Raw genomic sequence first — 20,421 nt, 5'->3', positions numbered from 1 at the left:
TTGCAAGAGATAATTACAACTTATACTGTCCACGCTTCCACTCAACTTAGGGCTCAAAAGAGTAAAATAGTCTCTGGCAATTTATTAGCAGATTTATGTTTTGTGTTATGTTATGAATCCCCCATTCACATACTATCCATGCTGTAAGGGCCTATTCAGATTATGTAGCCCTAGGGTCATAAATTCAGATGATAACAATACTAATGAGAATTCATTGAGCACTTATACATGTCAGGCAGTGTGCTGGGCATCACATGTACATTTTCTCATTTAATTGTTGCATCATCCCTATGAAGTGGGCATTAACATGATTTCCATGTTCAGGTGAGGAAGCCGAGGCACAGAGAAAATAAGCAACGTGTATCCATCTCAACAAGAAACAGAATCAGGTAGGATGCTTCAAATAGAGAGAATTCAATGAAAGAGTAACACGGTTAATGGGATAAACGAGAGGTTGGGAAACCCAGAGGCTAGCCACAGTGGCAAGGGACAAAGAGAGGGTTGCCCAGAGAGGGCCCCAGAGAGGGCAGTGCCCAGTGCCCAGAGAAGGTTGGGACTGTGGGGGAGGGTTGCCCAGCAGGAGCCATAGTCTTGAAGAGCTGCAGCTACTGCCCCACAGTAGCTGCCCAAAAGAGGAGCACAATGGGAGTATAGAGTGGTTGCTCTCTCCTCTCACTCTCTGAGCTCATGCCAATGCCTCATGCAGCCAAACCCACCTGGGAGCCAGCCAGCAAGGGAGCCTGGGGAATGCTGTCTGCAGAGTCAGTGTCTCAGAACACAGAGCAGGACAGAAAAGGGCTGAGACAAGATTGAGGTATAGGAGTGGTGCAAATGGAAAACAGCACATTTTCCTGAAGTCATTCTGCTAATAAGATGCAAAACTTGGTCTAAATGCTTAACAGGACCTGGTAGGTCACATAAGGAGGACAGGAGGGGATTGTAGTGAGCGGGTCACCATGGCCCATCCAAAGAGGACTGCTACTGTTCAACTCCAGCTACTTGTTGCCATCTGCGAAGATAGACCCAGCATTACCAAAGCTTCTCTTTTTTAGAGAGAGAGAGAGAGAGAGAGCGCACAAGCGTGGGAGAGGGGCAAAGGGGCAGAGGGAGAGCAAGAATCCCAAGCTGGCTCCACACTCATTGTGGAGCCTGGTGCAGGGCTCAGTCCCACAACCCTGGGATCATGACCTGAGCTAAATTCAAGAGTCAGATGCTCAACCAACTGAGACACGCAGGCACCCCCCAAAGCTTTGTTTTTAAGAGAAGCTGAAAATATGGACATCAATATGATGCCTTTCATTCTTAACTATTGGCAAATTATTCTAGCTTAAATTCATTGTAGTAAATGTGTAAGGAAACGGTGGTACATCCTTGCAGTGGAATATTACTCAACAGTAAAAAGATACGCACTAGCATGCCATGAAAAGACATGGGGGACCCTTTAGTGCATATCACTGAGTGAAAGAAGCCAGTCTGAAAATGCTACATATTGTATGATTCCAAACATAGGGTATGATAGAAAAGACAAAACTTTATAGACGATGAAAAGATCAGTGGTTGCCAGGGGCTTGGGGGAATGGGAGAGTACAAACAGATGAAATACAGGGAACTCTGAGGGCAGTAAAACTATTCCTATGTGGCTGTAATGGTGAATACATGACATTATACATCTGTCACAACCCATAGAACTGTACAACACAAAGATTGAACCCTAATGTAGGTTCAATGGGCTTAAATTCACAATAATGTAATATGTTGGTCCATCAGTTGCAACAAATGTACCATATTAATATGCAAGATGTTAATAATAGAAGAAACTGTTAAACTGGAGGTAAGGAGAGGAGGCACATGGGAACTCTGCTTCCCACTAAATTTTCTGTAAATCTAAAACTGCTTTATTTATTTTTTAAATGTTTATTTATTTTTTGGAGGTGGGGGGGGGACAGAGGATCTGAAGCAGGCTCTGCCCTGACAACCGAAAGCCCCATGTGGGGTTCAAACTCATGAACCATGAGATCATGACCTAAGCCAAAGTTGAATGCTTAACCGACTCAGCCACCCAGGTGCCCCTAAAACTGCTTTAAAAATAAGGGCCATTGGGACGCCTGGGTGGCACAGTCAGTTAAGTGTCTGACTCTTGATTTCAGCTCAGGTCATGATCCCACAGTTTGTGAGTTCGAGCCCTACATCAGGTTCTGCGCTGACAATGTGGAGCCTGCTTGGGATTCTCTCTCTCTCTCTCTCTCTCTCCCCCTCCCCCTCTCTCTCTCAAAATAAGTATTTAAAAAATTTTTAATTAAGTTATTAAAAAATGTTTTTATTTATTTATTTATTTATTTATTTATTTATTTATTTTGAGAGAGAGAATGAGCACAAGCAGAGGAGGGGCAGAGAGAAGGAAAGACAGAATCCCAAGCAGGCTTCACACCATCAGCACAGCACCTGATGTGGGGCTTGAACCCATGGACTGTGGGTCATGACCTGATCCAAGATCAAGAGTTGGACGCTTAACCAACTGCGCCACCCAGGCGCCCCAATAAACATTTTTTTCAAAGTAAGTGCTATTAATTTAAAAAAAAATACTGAAAGTGCCCCATGGACCAAATACAACACATGTCTGCTGCATCTAGCTATCAGTTTGTGACTTCTGACCTAATCCAACATGCTCATTTTACAGGTAGGAAAACTGAAGACCAGAGAAAGGAATGGGCCCTGCCCATCTACAAACAAAGCAAGAACAAGGCCTACCATCTCAGGCTGCTGGGGATCTTCCCAACGAAGGGAGAGCCCCATCCCCCCACCAGAGGTCTGCTTCTTGTGGAAGAAGAGAGAGCTGAGGGCAAAGGCCAGTGTGGAGCTTTGGCTCTGGCCAGACTAGCTGGGCTGAAATGCCCCAGCAGGTCGTGAGAGCCTCCAGGAGCCCAGATGCTCTTAGTGTCCATGTTTGTTTAACTGGAGACTAGGCTCCCTCCCAGCTTGGCCTGGATCAGACTCACTGAATTGGATGCGGAAAAGAGTGGACACTTGTGACCCTTGTATGTGCCTTAGAGCAGGACAAGACTCAGAAGACAACAGCTGCCATCTGCAGCTCAGGGACCATGATGTTATGATAACATCAGACAGTTGAGCGCTAGGCCATTTTTCAGCCCCTTATATACTCTGTCTCCTTTAATTCTTTTCTTATCAGGGCTACAAAGCAGGTAGGACAGAGGTTATTATTCTGGTTTTATAGATGAGTAAATTGAGATGAAAGAGAGGTTAAGTGAGTGCCTGACATTGACACAACCAATGGTGGCACAAATTAATGAAGGTGTAACAAATTAATAAATCATACATAATGGGAGCCAGGTTTCTCACCTCAGAGAAAGAAGTCACACATGAGCATGGGGAAGACTAGATTGAGCCCTGTGGGAATAGATTAGAGTTGGAGGTATCAGTATGAATTCATGTCCGTTTTATTATTTTTTTAAGTTTATTTATTTGTTTTGAGAGAGAGAGAGCACACAAGCAGGGGAGGGGAATAAAGAGAGAGGAGGAGAGAGAATCCCACACTGACAGCGTGGAGCCCTATGCGGAACTCAGTCTCATGAAACGTGAGATCATGACCTGAACCAAAGTTAAGAGTTGGACACTTAACCAACTTGGCACCCAGGTGCCCTAATTTAAATATATATACAAGATAGATACAGGAGCAAATATAGATATGTGTGTACACAGGGGTTATCTATATCTATATTTCCTTGCTCAGTCTGCTGAGGGGGCCTCGAAGCAGTGACACCCCAGTAGCCATGAGCACATTCGGACTCCAGACCTTGGTTCCTAGATGCCATTCTTCAACAAAATGAGCCAGGTTCCCCTGGTGAAACTGCCAGTTACAGGACTAGGTAAGGAAAATACAAGATGGTCCTAAAGGCTAAAGTAGTGCTAGAAACTAAGGAAGTAGTAAGATGGCACATGTCAAAAGGACATGAGTCTACCCAAAAGATCTTCCAGTGGCTAAAGTAAATACATGTAATATTGGATTATAACTTCAAGAACAACCACAAAAATATCCATGAGTCCATACTGATATTAATAAATAAGGAAGAAGAGCCAAATATTCCTTACAGAAGAATTCCAAATAATAAATATTGAAGGAATGAGGGAAATAGAAAAACACCATGAGAATACCACAGTAATAATCGCAAGATCCACTGATTATGATAAAATTGGAAGGTGAAGCCCTAAGGAGAAACAGGATATTTTTATAGCCTGAAGGAGCCTCTCCCCAAATGTGGTAGTTTTTGCATATGTCCACAAACTCTTTGATATTCCTTCCTCAGGAGGTGGAGTTTAATTCCTCACCACTTGAACTTCAAGTGAAGTGTAGGCTGAAGTCAGTCACTATCTTCTCTGAGCAGACTGACCTGATGCAATGAGGAGGGACCTTTGTCTGTGTGACATTCTTCCGAAAAATGCATTAGCTCTGTCATGTAAGGAGAAAACATCAGACAAACCCAAGTTGAGGATATTGTACAAAATAGCTGAGCAGTGCTCTCCAAAAATGTCAAGATAATGAAAAAATAAATAAAGGAAAGACTGAGAAACTGATTGGAGGTGAGTAAGAAGCCATGGTGACCAAATGTAATGTGTGATCCTGCATTGGATTTTGGAACTAAAAAAAAAGGACATAAGTAGAAAAATTTGTGAAATCTCAATGAAGTCTGTAGTTTAGTTAAGAGTTTTGTGCCACTGTTAATTTCTTAGTTTTGGTAATTGTACAGTGGCTATGTAAGATGTTAGTATCAGGGGAAGTTGGACAAAAGATAAATGGGAACTCTCTTTTATCTTTTTTCATTCTTTTTTTTTTTAACGTTTATTTATTTTTGAGACAGAGAGAGACAGAACATGAACAGGGGAGGGTCAGAGAGAGAGGGAGACACAGAATCGGAAATAGGCTCCAGGCTCTGAGCTGTCAGCACAGAGCCTGACACGGGGCTCGAACTCACAGACCGCGAGATCATGACCTGAGCCGAAGTCGGATGCTTAACCGACTGAGCCACCCAGGCGCCCCTCTCTGTTTTATCTTTTGCAACTTTTCTGTAAATTGAAAAGTTTCCCAAAATAAAAAAGTTATAAAACAAAATAAATTATATTTGTTGCACAAGGAAGTTGATAGTCACCACCAAGGAAATTTCAAAGCCAATGAGAACTTGCCCCTGCTGTATAGTTCTAACATACACACTGTCAAAATTAAGCCTTCAGTGCTCAGATCCAGTTTACTTGATATTATTGCATGTTGATCCTTCTAACAACCAGGAAGGTGAAGTCAGTTGTTTGGTGCAATGCCCATTGTACAGATGAGGGAACTGAGACACAGGTAATAGTACCCACCTTCTCATTGAACACATGGGAACTCTAGCCCACAGGAAGGGAAGGGTTTGCCCCTGGTCACATGGGTTAGGGGGCCAACCCAGGACTAGAGCTTCTGGCTCTCTATCCATAAAACTGTCTTGGCTGCTATTTCAGGGCAGCTGCAGACAAAGCTTAAATTTGGACTATTTGGGAAGGCAAAGGAAAGCAAAGGAGAGTAATTCTCATCTTGCCTCCACCCCCTTCTCACCTTTGAGTTAAGCAATAAAGCTGAAAAGATCCTTCAACAAACAAATCCCTTCTCATTATAGAATCCACAGGTACATCAACTCTTAGGAAACCTGAAAGGCAAGCTCCTTAGGAAGGAGGGCTGTTCGTACACGCCTGTCCAGGTGCCCTCTTTCCTGTTCACTCTCAAGAAGGCAGAATGTCTCTTCAGGAGCAGCAGCTCACTGGACACTCAGGTTCCCAGACCCCCGTGGCGCAGTCAGCTGGGGCTGGCGGGAGCAGCAGGCTTCCAGGAAGTCATGTTGGTCAAGGCACAGTCTACACTTACCTATTCCAGAGTTGGATTCATCCTCGGTGTTGGGAAATGCTCTGAAGTGTTTGTCGTTGATGGGAAATGACATTTGTGGAGTCAGGCCCATGTGGGCCATCAGATGAAGATTGTCCCCAGGCCGGAGGATGAGCCCTTTTTTCCTTCAAACAAAAAGTGAAGCTCCATTGTCCCTTTCAAATTATGAGAAACCTGGATTAGTAGGAAATAGTTTTGCTTCTCAAATTGGGGCCAGAAACTTTGGGCAAGGTTTTGGCCACACCAAGAGGTGGAATTGCCTTAGAGAAGGAAAATGCTTAAGTTGTAAAAAGGCTGAGAAGAGACCCCACTCAGGCATCTTATTTGAGAGATGGAGAATGCTTTCTCCATTTGCATAACCAAAATATTAAAGCTTTTTGTTCAAGAAGCCTGTATCTCAGGGGAAAGGAATGCAATCATTCCAGTAATTAACAGTCCCCCCCACAAGTGTGGTTTGCATCATGCGGGATCTTCTCATTTTGATCCTCATGGTTCCCAGAAAATGCAGTGTTTCTTCTCCAGGGCCCCATGGAGGAGAGATGGTATTCGCAAGAAGACTTTGCATACCTATGATGTCAGAGTCCAGAGTTTCAACTCTTAGCTTATCGGCTTTTAAGATAAAAAAAAAAGTACAGTTTAGTTCAGGGAAAGATTCTGAGTGTTGCTGTCACATTAATCTGGGCTTGAATCCTGGTTCTACTTGGTAACTGTATGATTGATCTTCAAAACATTGGCTAACTTCTCTGTATCTTTGGTTCTTCCTCTTTAAATTGGGGTAATAACTCCTCCTTAAGGGCATTGGTGGGAATCCCCCCCACCTCTGAGAGTCCCATCACATAGTAGCCACTCAGAAAACATTCTCCTTGAATATCTCTTATCTTCACTTGTTTTCCAGGAATGTGTGTTGATCAATGATTCCTTTTTGTTTCCCTCAGAAAAACAAGAACTTATATCTGCCTGTTCTTTTTTTTATAATTGCCATATGGAGCTATGGAATTTAATTTTAATGATAGCTTTCAAAACATTCAGCAGATTAGCCAGAACTTTCTACTCTGAGCAAGTTAATCATAGTATAGCTCTCTCTACCTCTTCTTTGTAGGATTTACTACCATTATAAGTGGCTAACTAATTGTGAAATGAATTGTTCTATGATGATTTGTCTTACTGGAATGTAGGCTTTATGAAGGTAGGGTTAGTAGGGACAGTGTCGTGTTTATTGTCATATCCTTCATCGCAGGTGCTGGTGTGTGTGTGTGTATGTTCCAATAAGTATTTGCATGAACAAATGAATTAATGAATGACTAAACTTTGAAACAAAACCAGTCAAAAGAAGGAAGATATGTCTATGTTGAAAGGAAAATATTTCACATGATATTATGGAAGATGACACAGTGTATTGGCTTTTACTTAAGTTTTGACTGAATTACTTATGACAGTGTAGTCATAAACCATGGAAGATGACAACACGCATATCACTAGAATTGATGGCTTCAGTTCCCAAGTCTGTTACTTCTTAGCTATGTGGCTTTAGACAACTAAATCTTTTTATATCTCTGGGCCTCTATTTTTCCAACTGTAACATGAAATACCTTATTTTTCTCAGAGTTTTGCTATGAGCATTACAGGTAATGTAAATGATTCTTTAACATGGTGCCTGGCACATAGGACATGTTTGGCAAAGACAGCACCTTTGAGAGGTAGTGCAATATAGTGGTTAAGAATATAGCTTTTGGTGTTACCTGGGTTCAAATCCTGATTCTATTATTTATTAGCTGTGTGACTGCACAAGTTACCTAGCCTCTTTGTGACACTTTTTTTCTCATCTACAAAATGGAGGTGAGAATAATGACACTTACCTTTTATGTTCACTGAGATTTAAATAAGTTAATATAGGTAAAATGCTTAGAGCAGTGTTTGGGGTGTGTGTGTGTGTACACACATATGTTACGCACAAGTGTTGCTATTATTCTTTGCTAGCAAATGTTTATCCTTTGAGGATACAGTCATTTTCAGAAGCAGCCAAAAGTTAATCTCAGTCTTGTAGATGATCAAGCTGAGAAATAAATTTTTGATAAAAATAAACTGTTTTATTTATTTGTTCTCTTAGTCAATATTTCTTTAGCCCTAAATGTCAGTTGGCAGGAAATCAGGCGTGAATTGGACACTGTCTTTGCTCTTGAGGGGCCTGTGGGCAGGCTGAGGAGACAGATGCATGTAACAGCAGTTGCAGGAAAGGCCAGACAGAGTCTTGGAGCAGGAGGCAGGAGACTTCAATTCTATTTCCAGCTGTGCTTTGAACTTGCTGTGTGGCCTTGGACAACTCCAGTTCCCTCTCTGGGCCTTTGTGCCTTTGTATTGGAGGTGTTAAATTTGATATGATCTCTGGAACCATCTTGCTTTGTGGTCCTCGGATCTTAGGGGCATTTTTTTCAGTAATATGGTGCTGCTTCCAGCATTTTCCATCTTTTGAAGCCTGTGCGGCCTCTACAGGATGGTGTGTGAATTCCATTTGCTGAGAGGTTTCCACACTGCCAGCCCCACCAGCCAGCCTTGAGTCAAGACCTTTCTTGGCCCTAAGGAGGGAGTCAGAAACCTGCTCCCTCTCCTCACTTGCTGTGCAAAGAGCACTTGCCATCGTCTGACGCTCAGAACCCCATGTGTACAGTATAGAGGCTCTGCTCAGAGGTCTCCAGGGTTTCTTCAACAGCTCCAGCCCAAGCTCTCAGGTTGTTAGGACAGTACCAGGTGATATTTTCTAGCGCAGCATTCACAAACTATTCAGGGAAACATTACATTCTGTGAGATGTGACTAGGATTCAGTAAAACAAAAGGTGAAGATGAGAAGGGGTGTGTGCCAGCCTCAAATATTTACTTTAAATAAAAATCCTCAGGATGTGTAACATGTGAATTACACCTTGTATTTCCTCAAGGGCCAGAATAGTAGACAGACAAAGGTAGGTTCACAAAGTGGCTGACAGCACCAGCTAGGGTTTGAATCCTGGTTCTGCTACTTTCTAGCTGTGTGGCCATGGGGAAATTCACTAGCCTCTCTGACTGGGTTTTTCATTTGTAGTTCAGAGAAAAGCTGGAGCCTGCCTGTTAGCATTCATTATTGTAGGGATGAAATGCAGCATTGCATGTAAAATGCTCTGCACTGTGCCTGAAATATAAGCAGTCAACACATGGAAAGTCACTATTATATTGTCCATGTGGCTCTTTTGTGGAGAAGTAGTTAGAAGCGTTTCTTAAGGATGCTGGTATTCCATGAGCCCTGTGTGGGAAATGCTGGTTGCTTTGTTTGTGTTGAGCACTAGGCTGCCTTGTCACCCTGACATTGGAAGACTCCTGTGAACATCTGCCCCACCTCTTCATCCAGTTGTGCTGATCACAGGGTCTCAGGACATGATGAGGACAGAGTTTGGGCACTGAGCATAGGGTCCTGAAACTTCAGATGAGCCCAAAGAAGGGTGAGTAGGCGGATGTGGTGGCAGCAGGGGCATCTGAGAGGTAACTGTAAAGGATGAAGCTGGAGAGGTGGGCTTGGGGAAGGTCGTGGGAGGCCCTGAGGCCAGGATGAAAATTGAGGCTTTGCCCTGTGGTGATGGGGTTGTGCTGGAGGCGTTTGGGCACAGGTGCTTACTCCACAGTGCCCAGAGGCACTGCCTCCTGCTCTGTGTGGTCTCACCTCCTCTGTCCTGGGCATTCAGGCCATGTCTGGGAAGGCAGCAGCCTGAGCAGCTGGACTGGGAGGCAGGAGACAGAGGTAGGAGTGGTGGCCCCCTCTCAGCACTGGGTTCCCAGGACACTGCACCTTGCCTCTCCCAAGTCTCAACCTCCACTTCTGTGAAATGGGAGGAATCACCATTCCTGAGCAGCCTAGCTCACAGAGCTGTGGTGAGGGTTCAGTGACATAATGTATTTCAACAAGCACCTTACATTGAGATCCTACTATGTGCTAGGCTCTGTGTTCAGGCCTCGGAGAAGACCAAGATGAACAACATTGGTCTCTGCTCTTGAGGGGCTCACAATGCGCTGGCTAGGATACAGAGAGATAGGTGGTATAGTCAAGTTAAACCCATGAAAGGGCCCTTCATCCAATGTAGGGGGTGGGAAGGCCAGAAGAGGAGGGAGGCATTCAGGAAGGTTCCCAGAGGGGGTGATGCCTCAGCTGAGTTCAGGCACCGTTGGTAGTTAGTGGATGAAGAAAGAAGCAGTAAGGTTCCAGGTAGAGGAAGCAGTATGAGCAAAGGTGTGGAGAAATGAAATGCCATGGTCTATATGGGGAAGCAAACAGCAAGTGTTATTACTAGGACATTAAATTTGAGCTATGGAAAGAGACTTATGGCACACTGCTGGCAGGAACAATGCTTGCATTTAAACAAAGAACATAGTCTAAAGCTAAAGAAGCAAAGCTCTAACTGGAGAATTTGGGGAATTAGCTAACATAAAGCTTTGTGTGTCCCCCTTGAAATTGTACCATGGTCCCCTGGATCTCTGATAGGTTACATCAGTGGTGTTGGGCAGAGTGAGGGCCTTGAATGCCAGGCCAGGGGTTTGCTCTGTAGCCTGAAGTCTAATGGGAGAATTAGCCATGAAAGCCAGGGGATTTAGAATGGAATCCTTGGCATTCTTTGCATGTGCAGGGCTGGCTAGGCAAGGAGGTTCCCAGGAGAAAAACAGAGAGACCTTTGCCCTCCACCTGCACTTAGGCAAAAAGTAGAATTAGGGTAAGGTTGGCTGAGTGATCTGGCTATTGTGCCTGCCCTTTGGGCTTCAGCATCCAATCTCCCATAGTGCAGGGGGCTTAAGGCATGCCGCTCAGGAGGCTAAGTGGTAAGCCTTAGCCACTGCCTGGGCTTTGGGGAGCTATTGCATGCAAAAAAGCCTGAGCCATGGAATTAGTCCTGTTGTTACCCAGAGAAAGGAACTTGGCTGTCCCTCCCCAGCTGGGAACACATTTTGTCCAGCCTGCTGCCGTTGGGGGGCGTGTCTCTCAGTCTACTCCACAGGCCCCCCCTGAGCCTCTAAGCATGACAGTTGAAATCTCCCATGTTGGGGGCTGTGGGGTAGAGAGAAGCAAGGGCTGAGCGACACAGGTCAAGCTCTGGCCCTATCCTACTGTGTGACTGTGGGCAAGTCCATTCACCTCTTTGAATGAAGAGGGAGGAAAGTCCTCCAAAGGCTGATATGAACATTAAATAGGATAATGTGTGTGGAAGGGCTTTGCAATGGAAGAGGTATCATTATCGTTATTAAAAGAGGCAGAAGGGGAGAGCAGAGAAGCAGGACAATGAATGGAAATGTGAAGGCTGCCTTATTATTGGATAATCTTTTAAGTTATTGCAACATTTTATGGCATTGTAAGGGTATTTTGGCTATGTTTTTAAAATTAACTTTATCTCTTAAAGACAATTACTGACATATTTATGGATAAAGCTATTTAATATCTGAAATATGCCTCAAAATAAGGAAAGGGTGATGTGGGTGGGGATAGGGGTGAAACAAGATTGGCCAAGGGTTGATTGCTAAAGCTAGGTGATAGGTGCATGGGGGTTCATTATGCTATTCTGTCTACTTTTCTATATTTATATTTTCCCAGAGAAAAAAAGTTAAAGATCATGGCATTTAGAGTCAGAATGACCTATCTTCAGTTAAAAGCTGTGTGACCCACAGTTAAAAGTCAACCACAGTGACCCTTCAGTTAAAAGCTGTGGGACAGTCACTTCACCTCTCTGAATCTCTTTACTCATCTGTTAACAAGTTAACAGGTTATCTTCACTTAACAGCTGTGTGGCCCAGGGACAGTCACTTCACCTCTCTGAATCTCTCTACTCATCTGTTAACAAGTATGCTAATAATAGTACCTGCTTCCATAGGGTTCTCACAAAGACCACATGTGATAATGCACATAAAATGCTTACCCCCATGCCTAGCACACAATGGGTGTGTGGTAAATCCATGATTCCTTTCCCTTCCTCTTTATAGATCTTCATCAAACATTATCTGTCATCTGTCTCCCCTTAGCTGTATGCAGCCAGGCTCTCTGGACCAGGGTCTGTCCCCTCAGGTGGAGGAGGATGATCATGCCCCAAGGCTTTCTCCAGTGGTTGCTGAGCAGTCAGCATGCTGGGCTCTGTTGTGGGAGGCAAAGGGAGCTAATGTGGTATCTCCACCCACCCTGGGAGAAAGGGAAATAAATGGGTGAGGGTAATGCACTTGGATTGGGCATTTTTTCTATACTGGCCACAGAGCTTTGCAACCACCCTATGAGGTCAGGGCTTTCACTCAGCAATAAAAAACTTGTAAGAGTTGCACAGCTGGTGAGTGAAGAGGAAAGAGGAAGGACAGAAGAAACAGCAGACAGGCATAGAGGAGAGTGGAAAGAAAGTGACTCCAGAGGAGTGTCAAGGAGATGAGAATGGAACAAAAGAAGAGGATGAATGGGGAGACAGGCACCAGAAGGTATGGAATGGGGAGAAAGTGAGGGAAGGGAGCAGAAGTGGCCAGTCCCTTTTCTTCTCCTTCTGGTCCTTCAGGTGATGAAATGACTCCAACACCATCAGCCTCTGGTCATGAAGGATGGGAGATGGGAAGACCAAACCTGTCTCCCCCGGGGGTCCCATTTTCCCCAGAAATCTGCTGCTGGTCAGCACTGCAGGGCGGACAGCACCCTGGCCACACCCCCGCTGGGCTGGCATCACCCTCACTCCTAGATCTCTCTCATGCTTGGTCTGAGCCCCACAATTAGCCCTCTCTCCAACTCCACTCCTTTAAGAGACTCTTCTCAGTGGGCTTGAGACCTGATCTAAAGGACCAGGCATGGTATGGGGGTGAGGTGTGGATTTTTGCCAACTACCCTGGATAGGTACTGGGGGCTTCCCAAGAAGTGTGAGTAAGACCCTTCCCACAAAGGCTCAGTGTGCTTGGAGAGTTAAGACAGATGGGTATGAAATCCTTGTAGAGCAATAGGAGGCATCTGGACTGAGCAGAACCTGGAAACCAGCTCTTGCAGCCTCATTGAAACCTAGCCCTTTCTCTCATCAGCTGGGGGCAATCTAATCTCTTCACTCTCTTGGCCTTGGTGTCTATATCTGTGAAACGCGGATTACACTGCCGTGCCTGGCTTTCAGGAGCTGTTGGAGCACATGTAGGATAATGGCTGTAAAAGCACTTTGTGAACTTTGGAACCCTGCATCCATATAGCTGTCATTCCTGGGCGCTAGGCTGTGTGATGTTGAACTTTGTTTCTCTGTCAGGCTAAGTTCTTATGCAGGGATTACATAAGAACTTCCACATGAGGACAGTCCCTCAATCTTCTCAAAGTCACTCGATATTTTTTTATCTCTTGATTTGTTCAGTGTGTGAAGAAACACTTGCTCACTTGTTCTTAGAATAAAATATGAGGGAAAGATGTTTGTTTCTTGAAGAACAGATGTGGTTCCTTTTTATCAGAAAATGAAAATTATATAATCCATCTTGATTCTCTTTTAGCTTCAGCTACCAGGAAGCTCAGAGTACACCTTAAGTTCAATAATAATATAGGTGGTTCTTATACAATGTTCTTTCTCTCCTTTTAACCTGACTTTATTTTTTCTACTGCTTTCAGGGTGAGTAGATGCCAAGCTGATCCAAAGACAAGAACCATGCTAACAAACCTGAAACACTCCATTCAGCCATCAAGAGCAACACTAAACAGGGAGATAGGACACACTTTATATCTGTATTAGTTTCCTCTGGCTGCTGTCACAAAGAACCACCAACTTGGTGGCTTAAAACTATAGCAGTTTATTCCCTTATAAATAGTTCTGGAGGCCAGAAACCCCAAATCAAGGTGTCTGCTTGGCTGTAGTTCCTCTGGACGCATAGGACAGGATGTGTGCCTGGACTCTTCCAATTTCTGGTTGCTGCCAGCATTCCTTGGCTTGTGGCTGCATCACTCCAATCTCTGACTTTGTCGTCACATCACATTTTCCTCTCCGTTTTCTCCTGCTCTGTCTGTGTAAAACTCCCTCTGGCTCTCTTTCATGAGGGTGCATGTGACCGCATGTAAGGCTTACATGGATAATCCAGGTTAAGCACCTCCTCTGAGGATCCTAATCACATCTTTTGTCAAATAAGGTAATGTTCACAGGTTCCAGAAATTAGGACATGGACATATCTTTGGGTCTGCCATTCAGCCCACCACTCCATCTGAGAAACCTAAATGCATAGAATTATCCATGATCTCTTGTTCATGGTGTTATTTAGTGGTCGGGAGCAAAATCTCTGAGAGTCTGACCCCTGGGCTCCTATCCTAGCTCAGTCATTTACAGTGGGACATTGGGAAAATTCCTTAATGTCTCAGCTCCTGAGTTTCTTGCCTGAAAAATTGGAAATAATATCTCCCTTGTGGTGTTATAATAAGAATTAAACAAGACACTCTGTGAAAAATACATAGTGTAGCACCTGGCACATAGTAAGCACTCAATAAATGTTAGCTATTATTAGAGATGGTGGTTTTAGGATATGTCTACAAATTCTTTAATATTCCTCCCTTCAGTGAGTGGAGCTTAGTTCTCCTCCTCTTGGGCACTGACTGGATGTAGTGCCTCATTTCTAATGAATACAGTAAAGCAGAAGTGACCATGTGTGACTTCAAGGACCAGGTCATAAAAGATGCTACAGCTTGCTACTTGCTCTCTCTCTAATCACTCGCTTTGGGGTTGCAGGTCTCTAGCCAACAACTAGCAGTGAGTAAATTAGGAAGAGGATCCTCCAGCCCCAGTCAAGCCTTCAGAGGCCTGAAGCTCTGGCCAATACCTTGATTGCAATCTCATGACAGACTCTGAGCCAGACCACCTGGCTAAGCTGCTCTTAGATCTCAGACCCACAGAAGCTGGGCGCTAACCAATGTTAGCCACCAAGCCTGAACATCATTTCTCACACAACAACAGATAACTAATAATTATTATTTATTTTTAAACATTATCTATTGCCTGCCAAGCAAGGGGGATTACAGGGATGATGAAATACCTGCCCTCAAGAGCATTTGGTCTGGTGAAATGTAAAACGGTGTTTGCATAAAGTGTGAGACAGTGCCAATGTACTGTATAACATAGACGAGGTAGAAAAACTCTTTATTAAGACAGCATTCTGTAAAGGGGGCTGCTGCTCTGGTTGGGCCCCTCTGGAGCACTAGAATATAGGCTGACATTCAGGCAGAATCCAATCCATATAACAGTGCCTGGTGGGACTTGATGAAGGAAAAGCTCTTTAAAATGACACACTGCAGCTAAATAGACACCTATCCTATGATTCAGCCATCCCACTCCTGGGTATATACCTCAGACAAATGTAGTCCACCAGAAGAAAAGTACAAGAGTATATATTCATAGCAGCATTGTCTGTAATATCCCTAATCTAGAAATGGCTCAGTGTCCAAAAACAAATTGTAATATACTCACAGACTAGAATACTTCTCAGCAATAAAAAAGAACAAACTACTGATATATGCAGCCACACGAATGAACCTCAAAGACATGCTGAACAAAAGAAGTCAGACACAAAGGGATAGATATGTATATACCAAGATCAAGATATAGGGCATTACTAGTAGACTATATTCACAGAAGCTCAGTTAAAAAATTAAGATAAATGGGACCACTAAAAAAAGAATGAAGCCTATTATTAAATAAGAATCACATATATTTTTAACATATTTATATCTAAGTATATATACAATGCACTATAAACTGATGGGCTGTGCCAGACATCCAGCTTCTTGTTGGAGGGCCCCACTGGCTTAGCTATGTGACTAAAGCAGCAGTCTCTAGCCAGGGTATACTGGAGTACTGCAAAAATGTAAACTCACTTTCAGCTATCATGAGTCCTGATGTGGTTGGAAAACTGAGCTGGAGGGATTCTGGGATGGAGGGTAGCTGGGGTACAACTCACTGTGAGTGAGAAATAAGCACAAGTAGCAAGGGGTCATCCTGACATAGGATTACACACAGGAGCTCTGCTTTGTGGGTACGTAAGGCAATACAGCCTGAGCAGCCATCAGTTCCCTTACATGGTGTCACCACGTTGAGGGGCAAGCAAGTAAATCCTGAAAACCTGGGAGTACGGTATAATCCCTTCAGGCATGCCTCTAGAAACCCTAGTATTTGACAGTGTGTCCCAATCTCCAAAGATCAAGAATGACCCAACTAAGGAAGGGCCCCCATTCAGGTCTGTTCTGGGCCTGTCTTGTCACACGTCCACACATCTGCCTCTGGACTCCTCTGCCACTTGCAGGAGGGTGATACTTCTTGTCTCAGGGCATTTATCGATGTTTTAAGAACATCTTTAGGCGTGTCTTAGGACACTACTCAAAGTTCATGACAAGTGCAGACCTTTGTTAATTTATTCCTAGAGAAGTCTGTGTCTTCTGTTCTGTCTTCAAGATCCCAGCCCCTTGCTTTCTGTATCCATCTGGGTGTTGCCTTCTTTGTCTACTGTCAAAGTCAGGCTTTGTCATACGACTTGCTTTGGCCAGCGGACCTTTGCAAATGTGATGCAAGCAGAGATTTCAGGAGCACTTGCACAATGGGGCTTGCCCTCTCTCTTACTGCTGGAAACCTGAGTCCACCATGTAAACAAGTCCAAGCTAGCCTCCTGGAGGATAAGATCATGTCAAGAGAGAGTCTAGCCATCCCAGCTGTCCCACACATCCCAGCTGAGGCCCCACACGTGAGGGAGGCCAGCCCAGCCCAGAAGAACCATCTACCCAAGCTACAGACCTGTGAGAAATGATCAGTGGTTTTTTGTTTTGTTTTAAGCTACTGTGTTTTGGGGTGGTGTGTTACGCAGAACAACCTGACAGATACAGAGAGGATGATGCCATTTACTAAGATCCGGCTGAAGAAGAAGTGGTGGTCTGGGAGGGGGACATCCCTGGAAGGAGAGGCAGAATCAGCGAAGGCACAGAGGCGTGAAACAGTATGGCACATGTAGACGCCTCATACTTTGGTCTCACTGGAGCACAGGGATAGAGTTTGGAAATGATGAAGGATACAGCTAAAGAGTAGGAAGGGGCTAGATCAGAAAGAGCCTTCTATACCCGGTTAAGGGATTTCTGGTGTCCTGAGGTCTATAGGAAAACCATGGAAAGCTTTTAAGCAGTAAAGAGGCATAACTAGATTTGCATCCTTAAAACTATTTATAGCTATTATTAATGGAGTGTTTACTGTGTTCCAGGCGCTTTTGACATGCATGGTGAAAAGAAGGCACAGGTTGCAGGGTGGAGAGTGGGTTGGAGGTGGTTAGGAGGCAACAGGCAGACCAGCCAGCAGCTCCCGCAGGGATTTGGGGAGAGTGGGTGAAAGCCTGAACCAAGGCAGTGGCCACCGGGATGGATGAGAAAGGACGGGGCAGATGGGCAAGGTGTTCAGGAGGCAGGACTACCTAACACCTGCACCAGAGGAATGAGGAAGGAGGGGGGGTCCGCGATGACTGTTGAGGGTCTGGCTTAGGTGGCTGTGGAGAGTTTTGGAATGAGTGGCATTGAGGATTCTTGGTATCATATAAGCCCAGTTCCAAAGAGCTGAAGGAGGCTTGATGACGGTCTCCCAACCCATTCTTTCCACTTCACTTACCACTGATGATGCCCAAAGCTGACTGTAGGTAGTCTAGGGCCAAGCCATTTTTTCTATGATTGGGGGATTATTTTTATTGTGATAGGAACTACTAGCACGTAAGACCCACGATTTCACAGATACCATTGCTTAGCAAAGGGCCAAGGAAGTCGTTTCAATTTAAAAAGTCAGTTGATAAAAAGAAAAACATCGTCAGTAATGGTACAGGTGTACACAGATATGGCTGAATTTAGGAATGAATGAAGTTCAGGGCACTCTGCACCACCTGGAGCACATATCTTTTCCATAGGATCCCAGGTAGTGAATGCCCATCTCTTCAAGTGGCCAGGTGGGACTGACCTGCTGACCTGCGGCAGAGCCGGGCTGTCCAGTCAGATCTGGCCTTGGCCCTTGGGAACTGATGAGAACATCTGTGTCTTTGAGTCGCCTTCAAAGCCAAGTACAGCTTGTCCAGGTTAAGGATTAGATGGTGGCTGTAAAGAGGTAGAGAAAATGAACATGCCAGTTCCTTAGAGGCCTTCAGGAGCCTCTGGCTCAGGGAGATGAACTTGTCCTCACCTGCCTGCCGCCTGCAACCTACCTGCCTTTTGTGCCGATGTCTGCATTGTCCTGAGAAAAGACTCCTGAACTCAGGCTAAAACTGTGTGCGGATGCGGGGACCTTGTCTTGGGAGACGCTGTGAGGGATTGCACCCATCATGCCCCTGGGAGCCCCAGGCCACCCACTGTGCAGGTAAAGGGCAACACCAGGCACCTGTGAGGGTGCAGCCTCTGGCTTAGCAGATGGTCAGACTAGCTCTGCAGCCCAGCAGCCTGCCCTAGCTACCAGGTGGTGGATTCCCGCCTGGACACAGCCTTTCCCCGTGGGCTGGGCTCCCTTTGTGCAAGTCCGCAACACAATGTGCATAATCCTGCAGACCTGCCCAGCACAGGCGGGGCGGGCAGGAGCGCGCTTGGCTTCCTGTCTTGCTGAATGGCTTGAATGGGCGCTGTGCCTGCTCTTAATCCCCCAGCGGCTGACTGTCCCAGCAGGGGGGCAGAAGAGGAGGGAGGGGTGGAGAGCAGCTCTCATGTCTCCAGGCTGGAGGCTAGCAGGGCCCTGCTCCGACCAGTTCCGCCTATGTTTCTGGGGCAAGACATCGGGGCCAGCAATGACCCTGCTTGGAGTCCCCTCTGGGGACCCTCCGGCCTTCTCCCAGCACTGTCTTTGGCCAGAATTGGGTCTGCTAGGGTTAAAAATGGGGAACTAATGGTGGAGGAGAGGAGCTTTGAGATACCAGCACATCAGAACTGGAAGCACCCTTAGGAATTCCATTGCCTGCCTCTCATTTTACAGATGGGGAAACCAGGCCCATATGGGTCAGGGATGTGTCTAAGGTCATACAACAAGTGGTAGACATAAAATGAGAACCAAAGGCTCCTCATTTCAGTCAGGTGGCCTTTCTAGTAGTCCAGCAACTGTTTCCCGAACTGTTGCCTGGAGCAGCCCCAACTGCTGGGGGACATTTAGGGCTCCTGACAAATTAATTGCATGGTGAGATACACCAGGAAATGCTATATATGCACAAAGCACATTAAGAAGCAAAGGCCATGAGAAGTCTTGCAGTACATAAACTTAGAACTCTTTCCAAACTTACTTGTTTACATGGCATCTTTTCTCACACTCTGAAGCATACAATCTGAAAATTCTGCACTAGACTCTGGTGTGAACTCTCCAGAAGTGATTCCAGAGATGGTGAGGACATTTCTGTTCAACCTCCCTGGAGTTTATCCCACACAGGCGCCTAAAGATAGACAGCATCTCTTTTTAGATTCACAGTCAACCAGTGTTTATTGAGTATCTCTTACTAACAGGGGCCTTCTGCCTCAGTTATCTCTGACAGCCCTGTTGGATGACTAATAGAACCTCAACTATACAATCATGGAAACTGAGGCACAGGGTACTGAGCAAGTTGTTTAAAGTCATTCAGTCAACAGTCAGCAAAATTGGGTTTCAAGTCAAGGTCTGCCTCGCCTTAAATCCCATGTTCTTGGTCTTCTCCATGTTCCCCTCTCCTCTTTTCATAATTTTTTATAAAAAGCCAAAAACATCAAACTAGAAACAAAAGAAAAAAGCCTCGGTTTTTGCCCCATTCTAATCCTGATGCATTGTGTGACCCTGGGCAAGACCCCTATTCCCAACACACGGTGTGACTTTGGACATGATCTTATCTCCCCAGGCCTCATCTCCTCCCCTTTACAATGGGAGTGTGAGACAAGGCACTCAGTCCCTGTGGGTCTCTCCTGCTCAGTATTCCATGACTCCATGATTCTGTTCCTCAGACCAAGGCACAGATCATCCTACAGGGTCCAGAAATGGGGTGACATGAGGCTGGGCTCATAGGTGGCACAGGGACATTCCAGTACCTGCCTGAGGAGGCAGAGCAGGTGCCGCTTCACTGCTGGCATCTTTTCAGAGCCATGGGAAACTATCACCCAGGGCTCAGGGATGGAGTCAGCTTTGCATGGTGCTGGTTCTCAGTAGCATGACCTGTGACACCCTCATAGGCAATGACCTCTTTAGTGGGTGGTGGAGAAACTTGTAGGACTGGTGAGGGTGAGTGGCAGGAAAGGGGCAGGCAGGTAGTAAGAAGGCATTGTGGCATTCTAGGCCTGACTTGGATTTGTTTTTTATAGGCTGCATTTGTCACTATTTAGTCAACAGGTCCACTCTCTTTTTATTTTTATTTTTTTATTTATTTTTTATTTTTTTTATTTTTTTATTTTTTTATTTTATTTTTTTTAATATATGAAATTTACTGTCAAATTGGTTTCCATACAACACCCAGTGCTCATTCCAAAAGGTGCCCTCCTCAATACCCGTCACCCACCCTGCCCTCCC

The sequence above is a fragment of the Panthera uncia genome, chromosome D4 (genome assembly GCF_023721935.1).
Source record: "Panthera uncia isolate 11264 chromosome D4, Puncia_PCG_1.0, whole genome shotgun sequence".
In the NCBI taxonomy this organism is placed as follows: Eukaryota; Metazoa; Chordata; class Mammalia; order Carnivora; family Felidae; genus Panthera; species Panthera uncia.
The sequence above is the reverse complement of the archived record's forward strand: the minus strand, read 5'-3'. Positions refer to the sequence as shown.